At 33.1% G+C, this 7798-nt stretch overlaps 1 long non-coding RNA gene across 5 annotated transcripts; it reads left to right on the plus strand.

The window, feature by feature from the left end:
• The first annotated feature begins 2449 nt into the window (after positions 1–2449).
• On the plus strand, positions 2450–7568 carry LOC110724420. 5 transcript variants are annotated; one of them, XR_002511983.1, is made up of 7 exons: positions 2450–2856; positions 3348–3419; positions 3959–4149; positions 4941–5299; positions 6216–6258; positions 6372–6494; positions 7164–7568. It is a non-coding gene; the product is annotated as an uncharacterized LOC110724420 (long non-coding RNA). The 5 variants fall into 5 exon arrangements; XR_002511982.1 differs by having other exon boundaries at positions 3962–4149; XR_002511984.1 differs by having other exon boundaries at positions 3970–4149.
• Positions 7569–7798: the final 230 nt, after the last annotated feature.

Here is a 7798-nt window from a genome sequence, read left to right on the forward strand (position 1 = left end):
ATGAAAGGAGTGATGAGATTTGGAAAGAAAGGGAAGTTGAGTCCAAAGTACATTGGACCATATGAGATTTTGCATAGGATAGGTAAATTCTCTTATAGATTGGCATTGCCTATGGACCTTAGAAAGGTACACGATGTGTTTCACATTTCTCAGTTGAGAAGGTACATCCCAGACAAGTCGCATGTCTTACAACATGAAACTAGAGAACTAGACCTAAGCCTAACCTATCAAGAAAGACCTGTAAAGATTCTTGATAGTAAAGTGCGTAATACGCACTAGAAGGATATTAAGATTATAAAGGTTTTGTGGTTGAATCAAGAAACGGAGGAAGCGACATGGGAAACTGAGGATGAATTGAGAAACAAGTACCCAGAATTGTTTAAGGTTAGTTGAGTTATGGGGTCGTATCTCGTTTTCTTTAAGGGGGTAGAATGCGGTAGAATTTCGTGCTTTTTACCTTCATTTCAAGCATTTTTGTGCATTTTTAGTACATTTTGCACAATTTTATACGAAGTTTAGAAAGAAAGAAAACAAAAAAAGTTACAAAAAGTACAACAACTATAAGTATTAAGAAAAGTTTTTACTAAGTGGATGAAAAAGTGTAATTTTAAACAAGTTTTGAACAAAATTTTATTATTTTTGTGCTCAAGTTTCGAGGACGAAACTTCTTTTAAGGGAGGTAGACTGTAATACTCCGTATTTTATAATATTTTTATATGTGTAAATTATTTATGTTATTCAATTTATTTATAAACTAAAAATGATTCATTCATATTAAAGAATTAATTTTTTAAATATCAAATAAGTGTGTATAAAATAATATGAGTCATTAATTGAGGCAATAAAAGTGTTTTGAATTGGGTCAACATTATTTAAATTGTTGGATCAACTTGTTGGGAATTAAAAAAATACTTAAGAGCCCAACAAGTTGGCCTCAAGGGAGAAGTTAAGGGAAAGTAGGATTAGTAATGACAGTTTTGGTAAATAATTATTTTTGTTTTAAAATGGGAGATATAAATACCTTAAAACCCCAGGAATTTTACACTCTAAAATTATAGTGTCAAATTTCACAAAAACCCCAAAAGTTTTTCCTCTTGTTTTCTCTCTGTTTTTTTTTCTCCTCTTTCCCACGTCTCTCTCTCTCTCTCTCTCTCTCTCTCTCTCTCTCTCTCTCTCTCTTCCCTTCTCTTCTCTTCCCTTCACGTTTGGCAGCCACCGGCCCCACCACCGACCACCGGTGACCAACAGCGCATCACCAGTGACCACTGGTGCACCACCGGTGTCCGTGTGCCACCCGTCCTCTCCCCTCCCTTGCAGTTCGATATTAAGGAAAAAAAACTCTTTCTTTTCCTTAATTTAATTCTAGCTTGTTTTAATGAATTTAGAGCATGATTTTGATTATGTTTTGATATTGATTTTGGGTAGTTGATGTTGTTAATTTATTTCTATAATTGTCAGATTTTAATTTAATCAAAAACCCCAATTTACAAACCCTAGAATTTGGGAATGTATGTGGTTAGGGTTTGATCCTAGGTTGTTGTGGTTGTTAAATTAATGATTTAAAAATGTTTCTAATGAGTTTTAAACCCTCATTTAATGATAGAATGTAATTATACACACTATTTTTTAATTATTGTGTTAGGGTTTGATTACCCATAAAAGGGAAAAAGGTTTTAATGATTTAAATATGATTTCCTAGTCTATTAGTTATGTTTTATAGTATATTGGTAAAAAATATTAACAAGTTGAGATTACAAAACTTTATTATTACGGAGTAATACCTATTTAAGAATATATTTCATGATAAATTTTTTTTTTTTATAAGTTACTAAAAAAATGATGGTCAAAATTAGCATACAAATAGTGAAAAAAATCAAACATGTTATCTTTACTCAATAGATCTTGACTCGAAATTGACAAGACCTGATCTAACCCAAGATGGATGAGGTGGATCAAAATGGTAACCACAACAAAGGCTATGGTTCCATCCCGCCTTGAGAGGAATTTGACTCGTTATGACTCGATCCGTCAAGGGTAAGCCTGTAATTGATACAATATTTTAAGTTGACAACTCTACCTATAACTAATGTCAATTACTCATTCATTATTACACACTTATTCATCTAACCATCACTAATCATACTTTATTTAAAAAAATACACTCCATAGTTAACATACAAAGTATAATTTTTTTGACACAACATAGATTATAATTGATAATAACATATAAAGTTTAAGCTCATGATTATCTCTTTTAATAAATCTAATCATGATTTAATAAATGTATGTTCCCCTCACAAAATACTTCATACTATATTATTATTATTATTATTATTATTATTATTATTATTATTATTATTATTATTATTATTATTATTATTATTATTATTATTGTTGTTGTTGTTGTTGTTATTATAATAATAATAATTATTATTATTATTATTATTAAAGATTAGCTTGAATGTAATGCTTAGTAGGAAATTTTTGGATTTAGCATCTCTTGATTTAATACTCAATAAAATAAGCAGTGTTCTTGTATAAAAAGAAAAAGAAAATTTCGTAGAAAAAAAAAAAAAAAACAAACCCAATTAATTCGTTAGTAGGTGGCAGGCACACAAAATCAAACAAACAAACCCATAACAAACTTCCCACAAAATCAATCACCGTACTAGAAATTCTCCATTGAAGCGTACTCGAAATTCTCCATTAAAGCGTACTCGAAATTCATATACTCAATTTAGGGTGGTTTCGGTGGTGGTGCAGGGGGAGGGGGTGGCTGTCGGGGCTGGGCTGGGGGCTCTGGGTCTGGGGCCTGGGGAGTGGCTGTCGGGCTCATGGGTTGGGTCAGACACTCAGGTAGGGAATTGTTTAATTAATTTGCATCAATTGCATGTTCAGTGAGGTTGGAAGGCTTGGAGGTGTGACAGTCTGTAAGCTTGAGTGGAGTGGAGCTGTGGAGGGGACGAAGTGGATGGCTCCTAGAATTCTAATCGTTTTCTAGATTTCTTTCGACTACTTTTGATTGCAATCTGAATTTTGCTTCCCAACTTTATGACTTAAACCTAATTTCACTTTATAATTTCATTTGATTTCAGTTTATACTTTTATTTTGATTCCAATTTATAATTTAATTATCATTCAAATTTGTGCTAATCAGATCAAATTTCCAATTTACGGAGTATAGTATTTTTAGAAATCTAGTTTAATTTTGTAATTGAACATCCCAACTAAATTAATTTCTCAGTATGATCATCTTTTCTTAAATAATTACTGATTTTGTAAATGTACCTTGTTTTTATTTAACTTACAATTTGCAATCTCAATTTTGCTTTGTATATTTTCCATAGGTTGTTGATATTCGGTGCGATAAAGTCACGATATTCAGTGCAGAAATAGAAAAACACAATACCCAGCTTCATGTGAGTAATTCGTAGCATCCTTGTTCTATATTGCTTCTGCATGTATCTAATTCTTTTTATTTCTTTCTTTATTTTTATATTATTTGTTTTTTGGTTGCCGTACTCTAGTTGCTTGTGTATATCTTTGTTAGTCTAGTTGAATTTTCAAATTGTCCACTACTTTAGTTACTAACCACAATTCAATTTATCAATTGTCTGCCACTTTGAATTGCTTATCATAATTTAATAGCATTGGCTAATATGTACTCCATTTTTCGTGTATCGATGTTGAATGATTGTTTGATTACTTATCTAGAAAGAGATTTGTATTACAATGTTAGCATGGGATTGTTAGGTGCTTGTTACCATTCTCTTTGGCTGTATCTCTTTTAGGGTGTGACTCAATTTTCGTATTGTGAGATTTGTGACCTTTAATTTATCTAATTTTTAAAGTTAATAAATTTTTTCTTTTTTCATCAGTAACCCTTGCTTTGTCCCCAATACTATATGAATTTCTGTTGTTATAAAAATTGAATATGCATTTTTTATTTCTGTTGGAGGAGATGTTAAGAGTTTTCTATTAGCCAGCCACACGCAATAGCATGTAGCCACCAGCCTGGAAAGCTGCAGGCATTTTCCAGCTCTAGCAGCAGGCAGCCGCATGCAGCCGCATGCAGCAGGCAGTAGACAGCAGAATACCGCAGGCAGCAGCTTGTCGATATTGGAATAATATCATTCAAGCTTAAATCTGGTAAAAATATGCTGAATTTACGTCATGCTTAATCAAGCATTTTAGTTTTAGCAGTTTTGATTTGGTTTGATTGCAAAAGTATTGGTTAAATTGGACTTTAAAATACGAATAAGTTTGAGAATAGATTATGGAATTAGCATTGGTGTGAGCTAATTGATATTTTTATTGCTGCCATGTCATATTTTGGAATTATAACTTTTGAGAATTAGATAGATTTTAGGACATAATTAATAATATAAGCATATCATTCTCGTATGAAAATATTTCTAAATTATTTGCAACTCTGTATGTTTCAAGAAAGGTTTTGTGTTTTCAGCAGTAGTTACATGTGCAGCTGGTCTACTGAGTGCAGCTTCACCAAACTTCTTAGTATTGCTAGTAGCTCGATGTTTGGTGGGCATGGGATTAGGTGCTAGTCCAGTTTTACTCACTTGGTTTCTAGAGTTTGTATCTGCACCAAGCTTATGATTAAGATAGTGCTTAAATTTGTTTGATAATCTATATTATTGATGTCAATCCGTGAAATCATGTTTTAGATCAACTATTTTTAGTATAATTACTTGTTTAATTGCTAAAATATCACTTCATTTGCATATTGTTTTATGGCTTATGATGGTTGCAAGTGTGTTTCTGCAATCTCTTTGTAATATTGAGAAAAGGATTGTGCAACAATGAGGTATAATCTGTTTTTGGTACGATTTCTTATTATCTTACAAAGGATTGGAATACATGGACTGTCACTCATAATGATTCTCAAAATATTTAAATTGACAAGTTTTACTTTCTTGCAGCCCAAAGGAGCATATATACAAACCAGGTGATCTAACAGCCAGCCACCCGCAGCAGCAGGCAGCAGAAAGCCGACAGTCGCAGCAGCAGCAGGCAGCAGGAAGCCGACAGCCGCAGCAGCAGCTAGCAGCCAGCAGCAGGCAGCTGCTACCCACCACCAGCAGGTAGCTTAGTCATTAGCCACTAGCAGCAGTTAGCACCGTGCAGCCAACAGCTAGCAGCCAGCATCTAGCAGCCTCCAGCAGGCAGCAGTTAGCCGCCACCAGCAGGCATTCGCCATCTGCAGCAACAGCTAGCCGCTGGCAGCAAATAATCACCAGCCGCAGGCAGTCGCAAGCTACAGGCAGCAGCAGCAACTCAGGTAAAATTATGCTGAATTCTTTCAGCTACTTTGTAAAATTTATGTCATGCTTAATCAAGCATTCTAGGTTATGCAATTTTGGTTTTGTTTGATTGCAATAGTGTTTGTTAAATTGGACTTGTGAATAAGAATTAGTTTGAGAATATTTTACTTTGGGTGAAATCATGTTGGTAAGTAAAATTAGATAATTGTAAGTATTAGTATTCTCATAGATATATCATATATATACCAATTAGACACAAATATGATAAGATCTTGGGGATTTTGTGAGTTGATTGATATTTTTACGACATCCATATCAGATTTTGGAATTATAACATATGAGGATCAGATTTTGGTCTATCTTACCAAATCACAGCCTAAACCGACTAAGCTTATAGTACTATCTTTTTCATGCTCATTAATTTCTAACTGCTATTTGGAGTATCTCTTGTTGGGATTAGTTTGGTTTTGTGTTTGGGAAGTAATTATAATGGACTTAATGAAATCAATTTATATGCTTATACATTAGGTGCTATTTAAGTAATTCCTTATGGTTGTGTGTATGTGCTGCTCAGCTAGACATTGCTAAACGATGCTCTCTGCTACTCCGCCAGATGTTTCAATTCATGACAATTTGAGTGTAACGTGATTTGAATTAGTTAAGGGCCCAAATTAAATAACTATGAAGTCCCAGTAGGTCATATCTCATCTTGGCCTAGGTTGCCTGGCTTAAAGCTTCTTGATCCAATTCATCCAAGTGTGGTTGTACTTTATTTGATTTTGCAACTTTCTTTCATGTATAAGTTTACTTTATATATGGTTTTTTCTACCTTCAAACCATTCTCTTGCTGGACATATCATATTGCTTTTACCTTTTCTTGCTTTCTTGTCTGACTAGTACTTTATTGATTACCCCACTTTTTATGGTTCACAGGCTTGGAATCATTACGGGGTTTCAGAAACTGATTTTGGTGCTGGTATAACCTCTTGAAGAAGCTTATGTCCTTTGCTTGTAATGTTATTAGATTAGCTAGTAGGTTCTCTAATCTATTTTATATTCTTATATTTAATCTATTGTACATTTATGCAGTACCCACGAGAGCGTCAGACTGGTATAAACGACCAGTTATTGTTTCTTTTTAGTTTTGGAGAAAAGCTCATTTCATATCATCTGAAAGTAGCATGTGCAGGTGTTTCAGGAGGATCTTCAGAGGTACTGACCAATCTGCTGCCTTTATGCTCTTTTTGTATAATGCATTTGATATCATAATTCTTATTATTATCTAGGTTTATGTCCATAACATGGTAACTGATGATAGTTTGGTTAGTCCATCTAAATTTGAAGTATAAACTTGTTCTTGAAAAGCAAAAAAAATTCAGTGCAAACCTTTTTATAATAGTTTGCATAAGCCATTTTGAGCTTTTACAACATTTTCTTGCAGTTTTCGTCCATCACCCCATATTCTGGTATAGAAATGCAATTTTTATAATAGGGCTAGCTGATTTTGTATGTAATAACATAGGTTGGGTTTTGTAGATATCTTTGAACATGATTATGCTTGTCAAAAGTTGTGGCATTACCATGCCAGCCCCTGTTTTCTTTACTGAGCATCATTAGGATTCCCTTTAAACCCAACTACTTCATCAGCTGTTGCTGGTCAAACTCACTTTTCTAACTGTAAGTACATTCAAGTTGTCTCATTCTAGATGCAATCATCTCACTTATCAATTATGAAAAATATCTCATTAGTGAAGGCCTGATCAAATCAACATTACGAAGGACTTCTGAATTCTTACTCATTAGTACTTCGGTAAAATAAAATTTTTAAGCTAATCTATGTGAAGATTTTTTAATTAACCTCGATGATCTTAAACCTTGTAGATTCCAAAAGCAGTTTGTGCATAGTTGAATGACCCCTGCTTCCGGCTAGTAGCAGAATTCTCAAGAAGTCTTAAGAACTAGCAAGCAACATAGCATAATTTTGAGCTTTTGACATAGCTACACGAGGTTAGTTAACGAGGTGGGGTAGCTCTCGCAGAGGCGCCTAAGGAAGAAAAGAAGCTAAAGGAGGGAAGTGACGATGAGGATATGGGTTTCTCACTCTTTGACTTACATCTTTTTATTAGTATGTCAGTATGTTATGATGTGTTCCAAAGCAATATAATTTTGTTTAGATGTTTGGTAATTAGTATACTGGATGAACTTTGTTATGAGTTTTGTCGGGAACTGGTAATGCAGTTCTTAGCATATTTTTCAATAGTATTGTCTGAATTCTTTTGATGATTATATGTCATATTATCTTATATAATATTTTTTTTTTTGGAATATAAACATAAATTGTATAAGATTTTGAAGTTTTACCTATGTATAAATGAATATAATTATTTCTTAGTTTCATCGACTGTACTATAGTTATTATTACATACGTAGTATACTGTATCTTGAATTCTCTTTCTAAATTAAATATCTTGATTTTTTTTTAACAATATCAATATTATACTAAAATAAAATATTAT

Source organism: Chenopodium quinoa, unplaced genomic scaffold (genome assembly GCF_001683475.1).
Source record: "Chenopodium quinoa cultivar QQ74 unplaced genomic scaffold, ASM168347v1, whole genome shotgun sequence".
Classification (NCBI taxonomy): domain Eukaryota; kingdom Viridiplantae; phylum Streptophyta; class Magnoliopsida; order Caryophyllales; family Amaranthaceae; genus Chenopodium; species Chenopodium quinoa.